Source organism: Carcharhinus amblyrhynchos, chromosome 14, assembly GCF_965287045.1.
Source record: "Carcharhinus amblyrhynchos chromosome 14, sCarAmb.v2.hapA, whole genome shotgun sequence".
Lineage (NCBI taxonomy): Eukaryota > Metazoa > Chordata > Chondrichthyes > Carcharhiniformes > Carcharhinidae > Carcharhinus > Carcharhinus amblyrhynchos.
Genome location: NC_137337.1, coordinates 47,540,086 through 47,563,233, shown reverse-complemented (window position 1 = coordinate 47,563,233; position 23,148 = coordinate 47,540,086). Strand labels below are relative to the sequence as shown.

General features: G+C 39.7%; 1 protein-coding gene across 6 annotated transcripts in view; it reads left to right on the top strand.

Annotated features, from left to right (window-relative positions):
• The window catches only part of ralgapa1 (Ral GTPase activating protein catalytic subunit alpha 1), a 247,344-nt gene that overhangs the window by 198,163 nt on the left and 26,033 nt on the right, over positions 1-23,148 (top strand). The window lies entirely within an intron of this gene.

Genomic DNA, 23,148 nt, shown 5'->3' with positions numbered 1-23,148 from the left:
TAAACAAGGCAAATGGTATATTGGCCTTCATAGAGAGAGATTTTGAGTTCAGGAGCAGGGATGTCTTGCTGTAATTGTACTGGGCCTTGGTGAAACCACACCTGGAACATTGATTGTGTACAGTGACTCTTTATCTGAGGAAGGATGTTCTTGCTATGGAGGAAGTGCAGCAGAGGTTAACCAGAAGGTTCCTGGGATTGCAGGACTGACATGAAGACAGATTGAGTCAGTGAGGATTATGTTTGCTGGAGTTTAGAAGAATGAGGGGATCTCATAGAAAGTTATAAAATTCTAACAGGACTAGACTGAGTAGATGCAGGAAGGATGTTCCTGGTAGCAGGGCTGTTCAGAACCAAGGGTCATAGTCTAAGGATAGACTAACCTATTTAAGACTGAGATGAGGAGGAATTTCTTCACCCAGAGAGTGATGGTGAGCCTGTGGAATTCACTATGACAGAAAGCAGTTGAGGCCAAAACATTACCTGTTTTCAAAAAGGGATTAGATATTGTTCTTGGGGCTTAATGGACCAAAGGATATGGGGGGAAAGCAGGAACAAGTTACTGAGTTGGATAATCAGTAATGATCAAAATGAATGATGGAGCAGGCTCAAAGGGCTGGATAGCCTACTTCTGTTCCTACTGTGTATCAAATTTTGCCAGTACTGAAAGAATTTAGAGATTTAGCAGGTTTTAAAAAGTGCAGATGCAGGAAAAGGATTGGGGGGAAGTGGTGACAACAGAGAAAAAGCCTTGATAGGGTAGAAGACAGGAGTGGTTAAATGATGGGTGTTGAAACTGATAGGTAGATGTTATTGGGGCAAGGAAATAAGTTAGAGATGGATCTAGAGGAGATGTGAATGGGAATCTCAAAATCATCACTAACAGTTGCCATCCCAAAGAAATGGGAACAGAGATTATCGTCTGAAATGGTTAAATTCAGTCTGGAAGGCTGTAAAGTGCCAAATAAAAGGTTAGCTGATATTCTTTGATCTTCTGTTGAGCCTTGTTGGAATACTAAGAATCTGAGGTCAGAGTGGGCTGGACATTAAAATGACAATCAGCCGAAAGCTAGGAACCATGCTGGCTTAATCGAAAGATTCAACAAAGCACTCGCCCAATCTGGATTTGGTTTCCCCCGTGTAGAGAGGACGGAATTGTAGGCAGCAGATACAGTTTTCTAACTGAAAGTACACTTAAATAGTTGTTTCATCTGGTACAAGCATTTTGGGCCGTGAATGGTGAGAAAGGAGAATATAAGCTGATACGTTTTGCATCTTCTGAGCTTGCATGGGAAGGTTGTGGAAAGACAAGTGGGTGTTGAGGAGTGATCGAGGAATGGACCACAGTGTCACAGAAGGAAACGGCCCTTCAGAATGCAAACAGGTGAGGCAAAGATAAGTATTTGGAGATGGCTGAAGTGTCGGAGGATAATTCTTTAAATGTGAGGGCTGGTGGGAGGAAGATGAAGATGAGGGCTATCATGGCTTTGGGAGGGAAGGAAAGGAGTGATAGTAGACATGAAGGAAATGGAATGGAAAGAGTAGAAGGTCTTTTCAACTACAATGAGGGGGTGCCCTCAGCTGAGGAAAAAGGAAGATGACTAAAGCATTGGCATGGAAATTGGCATTGTCAGAACAAATGTGATGGAGAATGGAATAGCATCTTGTAGTAAGCAGTTATGAAAAATAGTCAAGCTGGGCTTATATTAGCTAATGGTTAACAGCCTATCCCCAGAAATGGAGGAGGAGAAGTCACAAAAGTGAAGAGTCAGGGATGGACCATGTGAAGACGAGGGGAAGGTGGAAATTGACAGCGGAGTTGATTAAATTTTCCAGTTCGGGGCAGCAGCAGGAAATACACAAGTTCAGTTGTTCAGCACCCACTATGTAGTTATGGCAGCAACTACAAAAGAAACTTGTGTAGGCTAACCTGAGATCAAGGCTACAGTGGAGCATGGCAATAAAAGTCATTTGACATCTAGGGTATAGTTTTGCTACAATGTGGTGATAGCACTTCCTAACTATATATACAGTCTGTGTTTTGGCCCTGTCATTTTAATTTATAGAATTATGTTTCAGCACCTTTATAAGGGCATCCTACAGAATTTAATTTCACTTGGTTTGTAGGTGAGCCTCAAGAATAGTTATAGTCCTGAAAGAATGGAGTTTACCTCATCTTCTAAAAATGAAGAATCATCAGCATCTTCATCTCGTAATCCAAATTTGTCCCATTTCTAGTACAATAAGAACATTTTACAGATGGGTGCTGACGTGCTGCACTGATTAGAGTATTACAAATATTGTTTATTTTGCCACACTGAAGCACATATTATGTTTCTTTTATTGAAAAGAATGGTGAAAAACAGCAGTGCTTGTTGAAGTGAATGAATTCTACAAGTATCAGTTAATATTTATGCTTTTTCCAAACCACATTTTTAACATGAAGCAAAGTGCATTTGATACACGGACATGTAATTTTTAGTCCAAAATAACTGATTTCACTTCTGAGGAATATCCTCTATCTCTGCAAGAATTTCAAGATGTTAAGGTTTCCTATTATTCTAATTGTTCTGTGTATTTTTTTAGACCATGTAGAAATAATTATTACTTTGTCCAAAGTTCCTTGTAATATACTGTTTTCGTTTATACCAGAAACCAGAATTGGCCATTGAAATCTCAGCCAGTGGCCATTATCATTCTATATGTCTCGTTTGTTCAATTAATAAGGGATTTATTGATTGACATATGTTGCATGGATTGGTCTTCCTGACAGCCAGATTAATAGTTATCTGTTACTATTGATGTCTGTCTATCTCTGATTGTTCTTGCTGTTGCTCTTTTCAGGTCAGTGATAATTCAACAATCATTTAAATGTTATGATTACATTGTCCTGAAGAAAGCACTTTAGTGAAGCTTGTTCTCCTTTGTGAACAATTTATTGGAATTATAGTTTTAATAAATACGTTACAAAGATCAAAAGAAAAGCCATGAGAAGTAAAAGGTTATAGTATTCGAAATGTGAATTTGCATAATTTGTTGTTTATTTGTTACATTTGGACTAGATTATTTTGTATTTATTTGAAGTATTGATTGAAATTCATTGGTGAGAGTCACTAAAGAATATTATGAATTGCAGCAACAGCAAGAAGAATAATTTCAAATCCCATGTCAGAATATTTATGAGGCAAATAGAAATCCTACACATGCTAGAAATGTGAAATAAAAACAGAAAATGCAAGAATTGCATAATATGTCAACCAATTTCTGACAGAGAAATGTAGGTTAATGTTCCAGATATAGAACTCTTGAAAATATTCATCGTCATAGAGCAGAACAATACTGAGGGAGGCCATTCAGCCCATCAAGACTTTGGGGGCTCTTTCGAAGAGCAGTCCAGTTAATCCCACTTCCTGAACCTTTCCCCATAATTTCTTTTTACTCCAGATAATTATTCAATCACCTTTTTGAAGGTGATGGATAGCCTATTAGGCAATGTGTTCCCAAACCGAACCATTTTATTACCTAGAAGTTTTCCTCATTGTGGTTTGTCTCCCAAGCATCTGAGAGCTGTGGCTTCTGGTTATTAACCCAATGATTATTGGAAACTGTTTATCTTTGTTTACTCAGTCTAACCCTTTCATTATTTCAAACATCTCTTATCAAATCTTCTCTTAAACTATGCTCTAAGGAGAACAGCCCCACCTTCTCAAATCCATGCACATGACTGTAGTCACTCATTCCTGGAGCCATTCTAGTATATCTGTTTCTCCAGTGTCTTCAAGTCCTTCCTAAAGCGTGGGGCATAAAATTGGAGATCTAATCCAGCTGTGACCAAGTTACTGTTTATATAGGTTTAGGATAACTTGCTGAATCTTGTACTCAATGCCTCTATTAAAAAATCCAGGATCCCAAATATTTCACTAACTGTTTTGCTAACCTGCCTGCCCATATTCAAAGATTTATATACAAACACCCCCGGGTCTCCTTGTTTACACCCCTTCAAAATTGCACCATTTAACTTGTGTTACCTATCTTCATTCTTCCTACCAAAATGGCTTGCCTCACTTTTTTTGCATTGAATTTCGTTTGCCATGTATTTGCCCATTTCACCATCTTGTCTGTGTCCTCCTTGAAGTCTACACTGCTTTGTGCACTTCCAAGTTATGTCCTCTATCTCAGCACAACCAACTATTTTCAAATCATTAACGAATATCAGAATCAGCAGTGATCCTGATACTGAATTCTGGAAATCTCCACTACATAGTTCTCCCCAGTCCAAAAAGCAACCATTCATCACAACTCTATCCTTCAGCCAATTTTGTATCCTTCTCTCCAACTTCCCCTCTATCCATGGATTCTAATATTGCAAATGAGTCTAATCATATGCTTTTTGAAAGTCCACGTACACAACTGTACTGCTGTCATCCATCTTGTTGCCTCATCAAAAAAATGAGGTTTGTCAAACACAGTTTGTCCTTTAAAATAAATCATGCTACTTGATTACTTCATGCTTGTCCAAACAATGTTGACCTGCTACTGCTCTTGAAAAATGTGTAAGCAAGTACTGCCTTTTCCCGCCCATTGATTTTTAAGATTAAAATTGATCTCTAATTATGAAATGGTTAATATAAAAGGAAAATGCTGCAGTGTGCAAGCCAGGCACCTGATCCATTCTTGCTCAGTGGCAACAGTTTACAATCAACCACCAAGCTTTCCGTTTTCTGGATTTTTATTTTAAAATTGATTATTATGCAAATCACTGGCTCATGAAGCATCAACTTTTTACTTTAATTGTAAGTTTACTTGGAGAGGTTGCATTTTTATTTGCATAAGGAAAACTTTATTATTTGTGTGATCCATTATACATATGGGAAGAGGTGAACTTCATCAAAGATTGTGAAATGAAATATCTTGATAAATCTTCTGCCAGTGAAGAGATGACATATTGTTCATTGAATCTGTGATTATAGCATTACTGTAGTTTAGAGAAATGTTCAGTCACCCTTTTTTTACATTTTTCACTCACTTCTTTTGAAAAGAAAAAGTAACTAGATCTTTTGCAGTCATCTTTTGATTCTGTATCTCCCTTTGTTTTACATGAGTAGGCTATTAAATTTTAATAACTTTTAGTTGCCAAGCCACATTTGTTACCATCCATCTGTTCGTACTGATTGTGAAAAGGCAATATTGTCAAACACACATCCCCAGACAAGTAACACAATGCTGAGGAAATGTGAAGTGGGATTTTCACAGGGAAGCCATGGCTTCTGATTTTGTGTGATAAAGTGTCAATGATGGAAGGCTTGGCATATGGTTCAGTGTGATAGGGAGCTGGGTCAATGCCTTTGTCAGCTTCGACTCATCTCAATTCAGATAATGAAATGTAGCTGTTTAGTATTGTTGCGATGAACTCAAATAAAGTGGTACCAGTGGTATACTTTGTGAGAATAGAGTCGCGTGGGTATTCTCAGTCATAATATTGTAGCTTCACAAACTGTACCACCGTTAGAGAAGACTTCATGACTAATTATAGATTCTCATTCACCATCTGAAGAAAGTTGGATTTGATTGTTGTGTTAATTTATTCGAGTTCTTAAAATGTACTTTGAATGACAAAAAAAAGACTAACTTAGATTTCTTTGAACTAAAGTTGTTACAAAATTTGAAGTTAAATAATTGTTACATTGGTTTTTCAATTTTTTAATAGATACAGTATTAAGTTCTATTATTTCTAACCATTCTATATTTTTGTTACTTTTCCAAAGATTCAGGCACCCGTTCATTTAATGCAATTTTTATAGATTATTTTTCTTGCTTTGAACACTGATATTTCATTGGATACTGTAACTTTCAGTGCATACATGTGTTGTGTGCTTTGAATCCATGTAATTATGATACTTCAATTTTGCATGTTTCCATATCAACTTCCTAAAATCTCTACATTAGCAAAATTGCTATACTTTCCGTAACTATCAAAAGATGTGATGTTTTGTTGCCAGGAATTTGTTGCAGACTTTTAACTTTTTAAGTTTGAGTTTATTAGTGTCACAGGTCAGCTTACATTAACACTATGAAATTACTGTGAAAATCCCTTAGTTGCCATGCTTGCCTGTTCGGGTATACTGAGGGAGAATTTAGCATGGCCAATGCACCTAACCAGCACTTTGTTCCGACTGTGGGAGAAAACCAGAACAACCAGAGGAAACCCACACAGACACGGGATAAAATGTGCAGGCTCTGCACAGACGGTGACCCAAGCCAGAAATCAAACTCGGGTGCCAGGGACCCGAGTTCTTCCCCGCACCAACACAGGCTTTCAGCATCAGGGCTTCAGGATCCTCCAGATGAGACCACTGGCAGACCCCCTACACTGACCAAACTCTGCCCTTGGCCCCTTGCGGAGCACACATGCCCCCCCACCTGGCCCCTTGCGGAGCCAGAGCTCGCAAGTCATTGTGGAGCAGGCAGAGGATCGTGACCAACTTTTAGGGATAGCCGAAACATAGGCGGACGCTCCATAATCTCCCATGGTTGACAGTGTTGAAGGCCTTTGAGTTCAAAGACCCATCTACAAGGTTTGGTACTGTTGGCTGCATTTCTGTTGTAGTTGTAGTCTTGTAGTCTACCAGTTTAATTATGCTTGTGGCATACTTTGCAGAGTATTTAATACAAATGGTCATCCTAGTTCAAACTTCACAATGGGAAAATAATTTCTACAGTCTTCACAGAGACCAGTTGTGGTTTAAAGAGAAAGTTGAACTTTATTCTTAGCTGAAAGAAGGGCACACCAGATTTTTCATGGCCCTGATGAGAAGGATCATGTTGAAAATGATGATTATAGAGAGCAATGCATTCATCAAAGAGTGCATTGAGCTCCACCCTATCAACAGCGTACTGAACATTGAGTTGCATTGGGCAACCTCAATACCTCTGCTCCCCAAGGCTCAGGGCCTCTTGTGTCTCCCGTCGTTGCAGATGTCCAATCCATGAAATCTTCTCCCTTTTCACCAGCAGCCCAAGATGACTGCCAACAAACCAAAGAAGCACTATCACATCCAGACCAGTAGCAGTAGATGGGATCGCACATGTCAGCATTCCCTAAAACAGTGAAGGGCCACAGGCAAAGAACAGAGGAGTCTGTGATGTATTATCGTGTCTCAGAGCTATTAATGCATAAGCTCCTCCACGGAGATACCAGTCCATCTTAAGAGCCATAATTGGGATGAATGTCACAACTGCACATACAGGTCCTCATGACACATGCCTGACTGTAGTGTGGGCTGCTCAGTGACACAGGTGGTATGTACTTAGATGGAGGAGATGCCAATTGCATCCCACCTGGTGCTCCCTTCCCGCCTCCCAGACCATAAGATCATAGAATGTAGGTGCAAAATTAGGCCATTTGGCTAATTGGATCTGCCTCCACCCAAGGCTGATATGATTCTCATTCCCATTCTCCTGTCTTCTCCCCTTTCCCTTGATGTCCTTATTGATCAATAATCTATCTATCTCTGTCTTAAAAGATACTCAATGACCTGGCCTCCACAGCCTTCTGTGGCAAAGAGTTCCACAGATTCACCACCCTCTGGCTGAAGAAATTCCTCTTCATCTCAGTTTTAAAGGAGTGTCTCTTCATTCTGAGTTTGTGCCCTTGAGTTCTAGTCTCCCCCACTGGTGGAAACTTCTTCTCCATGTCCACTCTACCTAGACCTCTCAGTACTCTAAGTTTCATCCTTCTAAACTCCATCAAATACAAGTCCAGGCTCCTCAACTGTTCCTCATATGACAAACCCTTCATTCCTGGGGTCATTCTTGTGAACCAGGACCCATACTCTTCCTAAGATGCCCAAAACTGCTCACAGTATTCCAAATGGGGTCTGACCCAACCCTTATAAGGCCCCAGCAGTAATCCCTGCTCTTGTATTCTAGATGTGGGTATGCCGGCGTTGGACTGGCGTAAACACAGTAAAAAGTCTGACAACACCAGGTTTTAGTCCAACCGATTTATTTGATAATAGACTATTGGTTGGACTAAAACCTGGTGTTGTCAGACTTTTTGCTTGTATTCTAGCCCTCTAGAAATGAATGCTAATGTTGAAATAGCCTTCCTAACTGCCAACTGAACCTGTATTTTAACCTTGAGAGTCCTGAACCAGGACTTCCAAATCCCGTTGTGCTTCAGATTTCTAAAGTCTTTTCCCATTTAGAAAACAGTCTACATCAGTGTTCTTCCTACCATAACCTCACACTTTCCCACATTGTATTCCATCTGCCACTACTTTGCCCACTCTCCTAGCCTGTCCAATTCCAGAGGGCCCACCAATGTCTGAAGATGAGGGTGCCACCCATCAATATGGTATCTTCTTTACCGTCGGCCTCCTTGGCTCCTCTAACAGTGGAAGCATCAGTGCCATAGGCTCAAGTAACCAGGGTGATGCAAATGCAGCAATCTCTGGAGATGCCCCCACAGATATCTCCACTCCAAGACAACAACATATGCATTTCAGCCACAAGCTAAGACGAGGTGCAGGCTCCCTCCACCTTCTCCCAGGCCTCTGGGAAGCACCATGCAGAAGTGGCATAGCACGGAGGTCTCTGCATTATGGGGGGCATTGAGTGAATCCCTGGCCTGTATTCTTCCTGTAAACGCACAACTTTCATCCTTTCTGAGCAGTATGTAAATAATGACACTTGAAGGCACACTTGTGAGACTCCTTTCGCGGGACATGAAAAGGGGTATGAAGTAGTGAAAGTGAGCAAAGATTCATCAACATCAAGTCAAAGCCATTGAACCAAAATGCATCCTTTATTGGCAGTAGGAGTTTAGATGGTCCAGGCTTCAATGGATATTAGCAAAGGTAACGCAGAATGAGTTCCATACCACGCCCTTCATCCTGGGTCAGAGGGATTCAGCTGAATTATTCTTGCATAAAAAGATCCTGGCATTCATGGCATCCATAGAATCCTACACTGCAGAAGGAGGCCATTTGGCCCATCAAGTCTGCACCAATTCTCTGAAAGAGCATCCCACCCACACCCCCCATCTCCTTAACTCCACATCTTTGGAGACCAAAAGGCAATTTGGCATGGCCAATCCATCTAACCTGTGCATCTTTGGATTGTGGGAGGAAACCTGAGCACCTGAAGACATGGGGAGAATGTGCAAACTCCATACACACACAGTTACTCAAGGCTGGATTTGAACCCATGTCCCTGGTGCTAGACAGCAGTGCTAACCAGTGTGCCACCCAGTAATTGAGTACCAGTAACGACAGATCTGTGGTTAGGGTAATACGAACGATAATACATTAGTGAACATCTCACTTCTGGTCTAATGATGGAGGGAAAAATATGGATAAGGCAGCTGAAGATGGCTATGAGACTAGCCTGAGGAACTCTTGCAATGATGTCCTGTAGCTGACATGATGAACCCCCCAACAACCACCACGATCTTCTGTGGTGGGTAGAACTCTTACCAGTGACGAATGTTCCGCGCAATTCCCATTGACTTCAGTTGTGCTAGTGCACCTTGATGCCACATTCATTCAAATGTTACCTTGATGTCAAGGGCAGTAACTCTCACCTCAGATTCTGAATTCCTCTCTTTTGTCCATGTTTGGATCAAGGCTGTAATGAGGTCAAGAGCTGAATGGTCAAGCTGGAATCCAAACTGATCATTGTGCTGGTTATTTGCTGAGTAAGTGTCACTTGATAACATTATCATCAACATCTTCCATTACTTTGCTGTTGATTGAAAGTAAATGGCAACTGTAAATGGTTGAATTGAATCTGTCCTGCTTTTTGTTGATAATTTTGCGGACCTGGATAATTTTTTTTTCACATTGGGTAGTTGTAGCTATATTGGAACAGCTTGGCTTGGAATTTACACTTCTGCTTTGTCACGCTTTTGGAGAAATTAACTGCACATACTGAGAACGTTATCCTGAGTATCTCAAAACAGTTTCCATCTTTAAGTTGCTCAGTGTTAATTTATTATTTGCCCTTACAACCTGTTGGAAATTAGTCAGATGAACAGACTAGTTAAATGGTTATATTCCAGATGGATGGGAATTTATTGTGCTGAAACTCTGTGAGAGATTAAAAGAATGAGCATTGAACATGAGTGGTGAATACTTATCTTTTTCCTTATTTTGACATTAGGTGTTGACAATACTTAGACGGTGCTTAATGGAATGTTAAACAGTGGTTAGAACATGATGCAATTTACTGAAACAAATTAATTCAATAATTGAATTACATATCGCACAATTCCCACCCTCTGAACTTTTGTAGCCACAGTATTTATATGGTTGGTCCAGTACGATTTCTGATCAATGATGACACCTAGGATTTGTCAGTGAGGGATTCAGCAACGGTATTGCCGTTGAATGTCAAGGAATCTACTTTGAAATAGTCAGAAAAGTTAGAAATTAGGTAAGACCTACATCTAACCTGCCTCTATACTGATAACAGCCTTGCAGTGCTTGAGCATCTGTCATAGATTTCTGGTCATCTGGCAGTTCTGGGAACTGGGCTGAAGTAGTACCAGGTGTTCACCTAGTTCTTAGTTGAGCAGTGTTGTAAACAATATATATGTTGCAGTATAATTGAATGGAAGAGAACAGCTTTCCTTTGCAAAATCACATCTTTCATTCTATCAGATATCATGAATCCCAGTATTCAGTAATTAAAAAGTGTTGTATCACAGTGTTGATGTAATACTTCAGGCACTGTGATAAGTTATGATAAAGAGTTAATGAATCTGTGAAATAGTGCATTCTCTTGCCTTGAACTATTTACTAAGTAATTAAAAAGCATGGGTCTTGGTACAGGGTAGCCCAGCTTGGTTTTGCATATTCAAAATGGTTCAGCTGAAAGAACCAGCTGTAGTAAGTAATGGCTTTATTTCATGAATTCCAGGTTAATTTGTTTAGTGTAAATGCCATTGGAGTTTAAACAAAATTGCAATTTAATATTGCTAGTTATATTTAAAACTCCTCACCTTCCCACCCCCATTATTGCAATATAGTATTGTCATTTGGATATAGTTGACATTATCACCAAATAATTGGCACTACAAATTTCATGCAACATAGTAAATTGTAGGACTTGCAAGTTAGGCTTATTTGTGTTAGCATCCCAGAGATATGTAATTCCTTAACCAGGATTTTCTTGCAACAGTGTAATCCTAGAAATATTTGCATAAGTTAAATAAACTTGTCAATTTTTAATGGACAGTAGTTTCTAAAAGGACAAAGCCAAAGAGAATATTGCTTTTCTGATGCCACTTCAATTAAAGATGAATTCTTTTTAAAGGTCAGTAGCATCTGTGTGCAACTTTCCTTGTCTGAAATGAATGCATCACTTATTAATCCCTATTTTTTCTTCTTAGTAAGCATGACAGTTTACTGTCATTATAATTTTTCCTGGATTGAAGTAAATTGTTCCCTAATTGCATTCCACATTTGATTGCAGCAGCTGTCTCAATTTTTTTTTCTATTTCATTGATGTTATTTCCAGATGACAACTCGCAGAAAGAATCTATTAATGTGTGCTGTTAAGTCACATTGCAACTCCAAAATCTATTTCACTGAAACCTATTCTCACTTAGGAATATGGATTGTTCCATATAGGGATAAGGATAAAACCTATGCCTTTTTAATTAAACTGTTCACCTCATGTTCAAGTAGACTTTAGAAATTCTTATTTTGATAATAGATAGTGATGCTATGGACCTTTGTATCTGTTCTTCCTAGTGGTGTCTTCTATTTGAAAAGAATGATCAATTGGGAGGTTATATGTGCCAGCATGTATGGAAAGATAAATTATCACTCCACTGGGAATTTTCTGGAGCCCTATGATACTGCACTTCTAATGTGCTAACAAGCTCATTTTTGTATTCTTAGTTCAAACATAATTTTTCAAGCGATGGCTCTCAGTCGAGCGCATCACTTCGAATGAAAAGCACAGTAGGTGGGAGCTCCAATAATCCTATTTTTAACAGAAAATTACTTTCTGGTAATGCAGGAGTCCCACATTTTCACTACAAGAAACACTGCTGTGAGCAGGGCATTATTAGCCCTAGTAAATCTACAGCTGTGAAGCTACAGAGAGAAGCTCTGTGAAGCACTTTCTTGAGTAAAGCTGTAAAAACGCAGAGCCACACATCATTTTACTTGACTTTTATTGCATTGCAGTATAGTTTCACCTGAAATATCATGTTACAATAGTAACTTGTACCTTTCTAGAATTCAAGTCAAATATTTATTGTGAAGTTAATATTGTCCTGCTAATTGTCTTAATTTGGATACTAAATCATAGCATACATAATGTTTTATGGTGGAGATAAATAACATTAATAAAAAGATCTGCTGACAGGACAAGTTAGAGAATGAGCTGCCATAAGTAAAGAAGGTTATAAAAATGTTAAAAGCAGATAAGGGATCAAAAGGTTAACCGAAAAGGTCCAAGCAAGTCACTGGTTAACCTCTATTTTGTGTTATAATTGCAATTACTCAGTCACTCACATGTCAGCTAGTTACTGAAAGTTCTACATATTTTACTAGATTATATTGGAGAGTATAGCTGGACAGGTCTGAATCTAGCAAAATAAGGTTCCTGTCGAGTACTCTAAAAATCATGGCAGACCAAACAAAGGAAATCTGTTTCTTTCCCTAATTTCTATTTGGCCCATTCAAAATTGTCTTCTGGTATATACCAGCAAGCTGTTTTAATAGAATCGTAGAATAGTTAGAGCACAGAAGGAGACCATAAGTTGGTTGTAGCCATGCCAGCTCTCTAAGAGCAACACAGCTAGTCCCATTTCTTTGCTCTGCAATGTTCTTTCTCTTAATGTGCTTACTGAATTTTCTTTTAAAAGCCCAGATTGTATCAGCCTCCCCAAAACTCTTGGGTAGGGCATTCCAGATCCTTGTATTTTTTTAAAAAATCAGTTTTCCTCATATTGGATGTGATGATCTGTGTGCTTGGAAAGACCATATTAAATTTTGTGTGATACTCCTTTAAGACAAAATTGAACTGAAGAATATGAGAGGGGTATTTGGTTTCCTGATTATAGCACCATTTAGTTCCAAGGAATGCCCATGTGACTTGATGTTGCCATGGGGATGAATAGTTAAGAAAGCAAAGGGTAAATAGAAACTAATTGCAGTGAAACTGGGTGAGCCTATGTTCTATGCTTGAAAGGTCAGAACACCTGAGAATTTGTGTAACAAGGAAACCAGCAAAGTTCTCCATTAATGGAACAATTTTCTGTTTGGTAGTCTTTGAACAGCTCCTGTTGTTGAAGCAGGTGTCTGAGCATAGAGCAGAGACTGTTACTATGTATGTTATGTAGTGAAGGGCAAGGGATTGTGGATTGGCCAAGGTGCATTGTTGTTGTTTATGTTGCTAGGGTTCACCAAATTATTTAAAGGACCCAGAATAGAGTCTCTGAGAATTCTGTGGCAACAGGAAGGTCATTACCAGCATGTAAGAGGGTTCATAGACATGTGCCTTGTTAGTGTTAACTGGGTCCTGGACTTGAGATGAAATATGGCTGCTGATGCATACAGCTTGAGGGCTGAAATGACTGAATGTGAAGTGAGAGATCTTGCAGAGTGATGGATGGGTTGGAAAAACTGAGATTTGACATGATGCCACATTTGTGTAGGAAGTAATGCTAGTGCTAATAGCTATATGAGACTTGTAATTATTTAAAGTGAAATTAATCATTTTGAAATATTCTTCACCTGTTAATTATTTTGAGAGGGTAGCTATAAGCATCTATTGACAGTTTGAGTAAGTGGTTAAAAAAGCAAATTGGATTCTGAGATTTTTAATAAGAGGCAGAGATTACAAAAGAAAAGAATTTATGATGAACATTTAACAAAATTCTGGTTCAGCCTCCAGAATATTGTATCTAATTCTGATCACAGTTTAGGAAAGATGTCTGAATTACGTTGTTTTTTGTTGTTACAGTAAAAGTTTTTTAAAAATGAAATCTTGCCCAGTGGTTTTCTTTCCACTGGCTTTGTGGGGTTCCTTTCTTTTAAAGTTATCGGTCTCAATGTGGAGATTGTAACATGTCATTTGGTTCTTTTGCTAATCACTTTAACTCGGTGTGCTCTGGTTCTCTCCTGCCAATGGGAATAGCTTCTCTTTAGCTAATCTGCTTGGATCCGTCTTCATCTTAAATACCTCTATAAAATCTTATCTGAACCTTTTCTAGAAGGAGAACAACCCAGCTTCTCCAATCTATCGTTATATTGAAATTCCTCATCCCCAAAATCATTAGGAATCTTACCTGCACCATCTTTAAAACCCTGCCAGTGTCTTAAATTGTGGTGACTAGAATTGGATGCAATATTCTAGCTGAAGCTGAGCCAGAGTTTTATAAGTTTTCTTTGCAAATTTCTTGCTTTTGTATTCTGTGCCCCTCATTAGGAAGCCCAGAATCCCGTTTGCCTTTTTACCCACTTTCCCAATCTGCCACCTTGATGCTTTTGGCTACCCTCCCAAAATAATTAGCCCATGGCTGCCATTATCTGAACAGCAGAATGCACAGCCCGAAGATGTAATTTTCTGCTGGCTACACCTGAACTCAATGAACAATAAGAAGTTTGCATGAATACTAGTGCAACTTGTGGGGCACTCCCATTCAATTAATTTCTAATATTGGGAGCATGAGGAGGAATGTCAGGATTCTGCTGAAATTGGAAGGGTTTGGAAATATGGTATAAAAAGTTTGGTTTGGAAGTGTGATTTTTTTGTAAAAGAGCCATAACATACAATGGACAGCTTGTATATTTTCTGAATGTGACCAAACACAAATTACTAGAAATGGTCTTGCATCTTTTGTCTTCAGACTTGACTCCTGAATTAATGTAGATGTCATGACATTACTTATCCAGAATGTTTTTGCATGTATACAAAACATATGGTATAATAATATTAACACCAACGTTTGGAAAAGAAAGTTCACATGATAAATCTAAAATAGTTTATAGCAAATGCAACCCCTAATGTTACTTTCTTCTGCAATTCTAAAGGAAGGCTCACCAAATCTGTTGCATTGCTTGTGCACAAATCACAAATTCAGTTTGAGTAATACATGTATTTTTTTATTTGAAAGTGCAAAATCAGCGTGGATCAATTGAAACTGAGACCTAATGAAATAAAAACTGATGCTGATGCCCAAGGAATCTTTTAATTGCTGCTTAGATTTGGAAGCGGAGACACCTTTGGTCCAAAAACCATTATCCCCGAGTGTAGCTCCTACAGTCACTTGATTTAACCCCATGTTTCTTAGATTAAATGTCAGCAAGTCTTGGTGTGACTGAAAGTTCCCAGCAAGTTCCAGCTTGCATATTGAAAAAACCATTGCAGGAACTCTTAATGCATGGTCTTTTCCCTCCCTTCCTCCACCCCCATAACATTATTGAGTGTTTACAAATGGTTTTGCAAATAAGAACAATACCACAGAAGGTTAAAAAAAACTCCAGCACAGATGTAAAAAAATATTGTGTCATGTTATTTAACATATTTTTGTAACAGGAACTGCAAATCATGATGTCAGCATGCACTTTTTTCTTTGATAAATATGGTTTATTACCTCTTGCTCTGAATTTACATTCTAAGTTCTACAGCTGTTGATCTGAAGTAGCAAAAACATTTTCTGTCTCCAGGCCACTTGTTTATCTATAAATGAAAAGAATTACAACTTAAATTCTTTATAAAAGGACATTGCCTCCCATATTACGATCCTTAACTTGTCCCTGCCTGTTTTATTTCAAGTATATTTCAAGATGTTTTATTTCTGACATTTTCCCATCATTTTTGCGCAATTACAATTGCTAAGGCATGCTGTGTCTGGATTGTACAAGATATCATCATAGTAAATAACTTTCTATATTCATGCAATTAATACAAACTTGGAGTATTTTGATCTGTTGACCATGTTTATTGTGTGACATAAGAGGTGGGATCTTCTGGTCTTGGGGTGAGTGTGATCTCAAAATCCTGCCCAAGGTCTTGCTATTCAAGTTAGCATCACGGGAACATTAAAAGCAATTTGACTTATATTTCTGTTCCCTGGCTTACATGCTCCATTATTTTAACGACTATGGGCCAACTTTTGAGATTGGTGGGAGTGAGACAAAGATTCCTTTTTGATCTAAATTTCCCCAACTGAAATTACTTTAACACTTCATCAGTTAATTCCAGTTACTGAATCTACAAGCAGGGTAAGGCCCTCTGGCAGCCATCAGGCTGGATGCCGGCTCACACACCATCTACTTGGCCAGCCAAGCGTATTTGACATGCTACAAATTTAAATTTCAGCAATGCAGTAAAGCTGCTCATTCAGTCACATACTGGTTTCTACATGCATTGTCTGCACAGCAAATTTAAGGAGAAACCAACCTATGATTAGATGAGCAGCAAACAGTGGAAACACAAGCTCCAGAGCTGGAAAAGGATGGGGGAGGAGGAGGAAGACTGTGTGTGTGCATGCATGAAAGAGGAGGAGAACCCCTATTGTGCACATGTAAGAGAGGGGGAGAGCCTCTGTGTATTTGTGAGAGAGAGGGTTAGAAGGCCCCTGTGTGGGATTAGGAACAGAAGAAGGCAATTCTGTCCTTCGAGCCTGTTCTGCCATTCAATCAGACATAGCTGATCTCTTCCTGGTCTCAAATCCACCTCCCTACCTGTTTTTCATATACTTTAACCCATTTCTTATCAGAAATATATCCACTTCTTGAAACCAATTAATGATCCAGTCTCCAGTGCACTCTGGGGCAATGAGTTCCACAAATTCACCGCTCTCCATGAGACATAGTTTCTCCTCATCTCAGTTTTAAATCTTCAGCCCCTCAACCTGTACCTTTGACCTCTTCTTCTTGATTGCCCTACTGGGGGAAACATTTGGTCTACATTTACTTGATCAATCCCTTTTAGTTTATTATATTCCTCGATCTGATCCCCCCTCATCCTTCTAAACTCCAGTGAGTATAAACTAAAAACTATTTAATCTCTCCTCATACATCAACACTTTCACCTCTGGAATCAATCTCGTGAATCTTGTCTAAACTGCCTCCAATGCCACCAGTTCCTTCCTTGAGTAAGGAGACCAAAGCTGGACACAGTACTCCAGATGTGGTCTCACCATCACGCTATACAATTGCAACAACACTTCTCTACTTTGATACTCCAGTCCTTTTGCAAAAAATGCAAACATTCCATTTGCCTTTTTTATTATATGCTGTACCTGCATACTGGCTTTTGTGATTCATGAGCAAAGACACCCAGATCCTGCTGCCCAGGCACATTTTGAATCTGCTTTCCATTTAGATAAAAATTTGCTTTTCTGTTTTTCAGCCAAAATTAATAACCTCTCACACATCCACATTAAACTCCATTTACCAAATTTTGGCCCATTTTTCTAGCCTACCTATATCCGATTTGAGTGAGAATAAGAAGACAGGAAGCTAGGAAAAAATGAAAATATGGCTATCTTAATTAAAGGTGGTATTCACACAAAGGAGAAGGATGACCATGGTTCAGGATACAGATGTGGTTTGGGTAGAGATGAGAACTGTTAAAGCCAAGAAGTCACTTGTTGGAGTGGCGTACAGGCCCCCTAACAGTAGCCATATGGTAGGATGGGGTATAAAGGAAAAGATAATGGGAGATTGTCAGGAAGGTATAGTGATACTCATGGGAGGAAACCTTCATATAGACAAGGACAGTCAGATTGGCAAAAGCCAGCCTGGAATTCATAGAATATTTTTGGGACAGTTTATCAGAGCAGCATGTGCTACACTAGACTTAGTATTGTGCAACATCATAGGATTAATTGATGACCTCATAGCGAAGCTGCCATTAGGTAGCAATAACTATAAATATGATTGTTTTTTTTTTAATTCATTTCACGGGATGTGAGCATTGCTGGCTAGGCCAGTGTTTATTCCCCTTTGGTGTGTGACTTGGTGGGGAACCTCCAGGTGATGGCATTCCGAGGAATCTGCTGCCTTATCCTTCTAGATGGTAGCAATCGGAGCTTTGGAAGGTGCTGCCTACGGAGTTTTTGTGAGTTCTTGCAGTGTGTCTTGTAGATTGTGCACACTGCTGCAGGAGGTGAGTTATCTGCTGCAAGATTCCGAACGTCTCACCTGCTTTGAAGCCATAGCATTTATATTGTACGATAGGATGAGAGAGGAATTGGCAAATGTAGATTGGGGGCGCAGATTGGTTGGTAGGACGGCTGAGGAACAGTGGAGGATCTTTAAGGAGATCTTTTTCGGTGCTCAGCAGAAATATATTCCGATGGTAAAGAAGGAATGTAGGAGAAGGGATAACCAGCCGTGGTTATTGAAGGAAATAAAGGAGAGCATTAAATTAAAAGCTGGTGCGTTCAGAGTGGCTAAAAGTAGTGGGCGATTAGAAGATTGGGAAAGGTTTAAAAATCAACAAAGTATGACTAAGAAGTTGATAAAGAAAGGAAGGATAGACTATGAAGCTAAACTAGCAGTAAATATAAAAAAGGACAATAAGAGTTTTTACAAATATATAAAGAGGAGGAGGCTGGCTAGAGTGAATGTTGGACCCTTAGAGGATGAGAGGGGGGATTTAGCGGAGGGAGATGAGGAAATGGCTGAGGCCTTAAATAGGTTTTTGTCTCGGTCTTCACGGAGGAGGACACAAATAGTTTGCTGGATATTAAAGATAGAAGGATGGTAGGAGTTGAGGGCCTGAATGCGATTACTGTCACTAGAGAGGTAGTGCTTGATCGACTAGCGGGACTGATGGTGGACAAGTCCCCAGGACCGGATGGAATGCATCCCAGGGTTCTGAAGGAAATGGCAGAGGTGATAGTGGATGCCTTAGTGATTATTTACCAAACTTCGCTGGATTCCGGGGAAGTGCCAGAAGATTGGAAAACGGCTAATCTAACGCCGCTGTTTAAAAAAGGTAGCAGACAAAAGGCAGGGAATTATAGGCCGGTTAGTTTAACATCTGTAGTTGGAAAAATGCTAGCGAGGCACCTAGAAAAGAATGGTTTGATAGAGCAGACGCAGCACGGATTCGTTAAGAGGAAGTCATGTTTGACAAATTTATTGGATTTCTATGAGGATGTGACTAGTGCAGTAGACAGAGGGGAACCAGTGAATATGGTGTTTTTAGATTTCCAGAAGGCGTTTGATAAGGTGCCTCATAAAAGGTTGCTACAGAAGGTTAGGGTGCACGGAGTTGGGGGTAAGGTGTTAGCATGGATGGAGGATTGGCTGTCTAATAGGAAGCAGAGAGTTGGTATCAATGGGTGCTATTCTGATTTGCAGTTGGTGACTAGCGGAGTGCTGCAGGGATAGTGCTGGGGCCTCAGCTATTTACCATTTATATAGACAATCTGGAGGAGGGGCTGAGTGTAGGGTGACGACATTTTCTGATGACACGAAGATGAATGGAAAAGCAAATTGCGCGGAGGGTGTGGAAAGTCTGCAGAGGGATCTGGATAGGCTAAGCGAGTGGGCGAGGACCTGGCAGATGGAGTATAATGTTAGCAAGTGTGAGGTTATCCACTTTGGCAGAAATAATAGTAGGAGGGATTATTATTTGAAAGGCGAAAAGCTGCAGCATGCTACGGTGCAGAGGGACCTGGGGGTTCTTGTGCAAGAGTCGCAAAAACCCAGTCTGCAGGTGCAGCAGGTGATCAAGAAGGCTAATGGAATGTTGGCCTTTATAGCGAGGGGGATAGAATATAAAAGTAGGGATGTCTTGCTGCAACTGTACAGGGTACTGGTGAAGCCGCAGCTGGAGCACTGTGTGCACTTTTGGTCGCCGCACTTGAGGAAGGATATATTGGCCTTGGAGGGAGTGCAGAGGAGGTTCACTCGGCTGATACCAGAGATGAGTGGGTTGGACTATGAAGAGAGACTAAATAGACTGGGTCTGTACTCGTTGGAGTTTAGAAGGCTGAGGGGGGATCTTATAGAGATGTATAAGATAATAAAGGGGATGGATAGGGTAGAGGTAGAAAGATTCTTCCCGCTTAGAAAGGATAACAGAACTAGAGGGCACAGCCTCAAGATAAGGCGGGGGGGCGCAGTTTAGATCAGAGTTGAGGAGGAACTTCTTCACTCAAAGGGTGGTGAATGTCTGGAATTCTCTGCCCGTTGAAGTGGTGGAGGCTACCTCGCTAAATATATTTAAGTCACGGGTAGATAAGCTTTTGACAGACAAGGGAATTAAGGGTTATGGGGAGAGAGCGGGAAAGTGGAACTGATCCACTTCAGATCAGCCATGATTTTATTGAATGGCGGGGCAGGCTCGAAGGGCTAGATGGCCTACTGCTCCTATTTCTTATGTTCTTATGGCTGTAATGAAGTCAGGGATTGAGTGTCCCTGGCGGAACCCAAAGTGGGAGCTAGCTGTTGCAAAGCAAGTGCCACTTAATATCACTGATGATCCCTTCCATCATTTACTAATGATTGAGAGTAGACTGGGACTATAATTGGCCAGATTGGATTTGCCCTGTTTGCTGTGTACAGGACATACCTGGGAAATTTTCCACATTGCCAGGTAGATGCCAATGTCGTAGCTATATGAAAGAGATTGGCTAGGGATGCAACAAATTCTGGAGTCTTCAGTACTATTGCCAGAATGTGATCAGGGCCGATAGCCTTTGCAGTATCCGATGTGTGAGAATCAAAGAAGATGATAAGTGTAGCTAAAAATACCTTAACTGCAGAGATAGTTATGCAGCTAGAGATGACAGATAAGGTGAAGGAACTCCGAAAAGGGCCAACCATGGAAAAATGTGCCCATTGAGTGTCACATAGATAATTTTCTCTGGAACAGTGTTCATTCAACGAAGAGTGTCATGGGACATGGGAAAGATGTTGAGGATTGATGTGAAAACGATGTTAGAAAGGAAAGAAATTTTCAAAATTAAATGGGTTAGTGCAAGTCACCAGCTATCTGCTTTACAGAGAGAATTGTTTGTTCTAAACTAAACCATTGAATATCCTGGGAGGAGGATGCCTGGTGATATAATGAATTGTGACAACATGAAAATTTTCATGTTATAATTTTTTTTGTTTTATGTAAGAAAGCGGGGTCTTCAGATCGTGAAAGACTATGTATTTTCATTTGTTTTTTAAAATTTTTACTCCATCCTTAAAGTTACAAAGCCAATGCTCAGAGTGGACTTGGCAAACACAAACCTATTCCTTGCTTGCTCCAAAATCAAAATTCAAAATCCTATTGAATCCACAAGAGAAAGAAACAAGATCCAAACTGACAAGATAAGGCATTACACCCCATCTTGGGCTTGACCTTAGCCAAAAGGCCAAGAGATAATTTTGCCAATCAATTTACTTTAAAAGAATACAAGGGAATCTGTTAGAATCTAATTGGTTCTCTTTATTGAATGTTAAATATCCAGTACTTGAAGGTAACAAGGGCATTGATTTGTTAATTATACTCCATTGTATATAAGGAAGAGTCAGTCAGCACTATCTGTGTGCTAGAAATCAATGAGATAGAAGAGTAAACAAGGTTGAAATAAAACTTGAATGAGATGAGGACTAATATTGGATTAATTACTTTATAATATCCATTTGTTGGAATTAACACTGTACAATATTAACACTACGTGCAATATTGGTGCCCTGCAGAGAGAATGTAATTACATTGGAAACTGTTTGTAGAAGGTCTACTAAATTAATACCTGGAAAGGGCTGGTTGGCTTGTGAGAAAAGGTTGAAGAAGGCTAGGCTGGTATGTATTGGAGTTTAGAAAAATAAGAGACTACTTGATTAAAACATACAAAAGCCTGAGGAGTCCTGACAGTCAATTTGGAGAGGATGTTTGCCCATTCAGGAGAATCTGGTTTTAGGGACCACAGATTAAAAATAAGGGGTTGCCTATGTAGGACAGAGGTGAGAAGGAATCTTTTCCTCAAAATGCAGTGGAAGCAGAGCCTTTGAATACTTTTAAAGCAGAGGTAGGTAGATTCCTGATGAGCAAGGAGCTGAAAGGTTTTTAAGTATCAATAGGAATGTAGATAATGCCTACATGGAGTTGCACGTTCTCCCATGTCTGCGCAGGTTTCCTCCCACACTCCAAACATGTGCAGGTTAGGTGGATTGACCATGCTAAATTGTCCCTTAGTGCATGGAAAGGGAGAAGGGGGGTGCGAAGAGAGATTGTGTGGCTCACACAAGAGAGAGAAGTGTGGCTCACTCCCACTCTTGGCTCTCATTCGCCCTCACACCAACAAGCACTAAGAATCAGGGAGGGAGCATTTGAAACTGGTCATGGCCAGACACACATGCCCCATCTCACGCTCTAATGGTTATCGTTATTTAATACTATTTTTTTTTTATTATCAATTTATTACTTCAAATCTATTTTATTACTCAGCAACTTGTTTGGTTTTTTTGAAGTTTATGTTAGTGAGAAAAAAATTGTGATGCTGCACCATATAAAAAGTTGGACAAGCCTGATATATAGCATAATACTACCTATATATTTTGATTGCTAAGTAACATTAAATAACCTTAACTACAGAGCTATTAACTATTGATGAGAGAACTGGAGAGACTTTAATAGTTAGCCTGTGAACTCGGAATGTTAGTGGTAATACAAAATCATTGAATGGTTACAGCACTAAAGGCCACCCAGCACATCATATCTATGCTGGATCACTGAGGAATAATTCACCTTGTGTCATTCTTCTGCCCATTCCCCATAGCCCTGCACATTTTTCCTTTACAGATGATGCAACTCACTCTTGAACACCTCAACTGAACTTGCCTGCACCCTCTCCAGATCCTGACAACTCACTCCATGGTAAAGTTTTTCCTCTTATCACCATTGTTCCTTTTGCCAATTACATTAAATCTGTGCCCTCTGGTCCTTAGTGCTTACACCACTGGAAACAGTTTATCCTATTACTCTAGTGGTCCAGACTCACTGTCAAATCTCCTTTCAGCCTTCTGTTCCAGGAAAAACAGTGCAACTGCTCCAATCTCTCAACATAGTTGAAGTTCCTCATCCCTAGAAATATTCTCATGAATCTTTTCTGTACTCTCTTGAATACCTTCACTCTTTCCTAAGACGGGAAGATTCCTTCTGGAAATTTGATTTT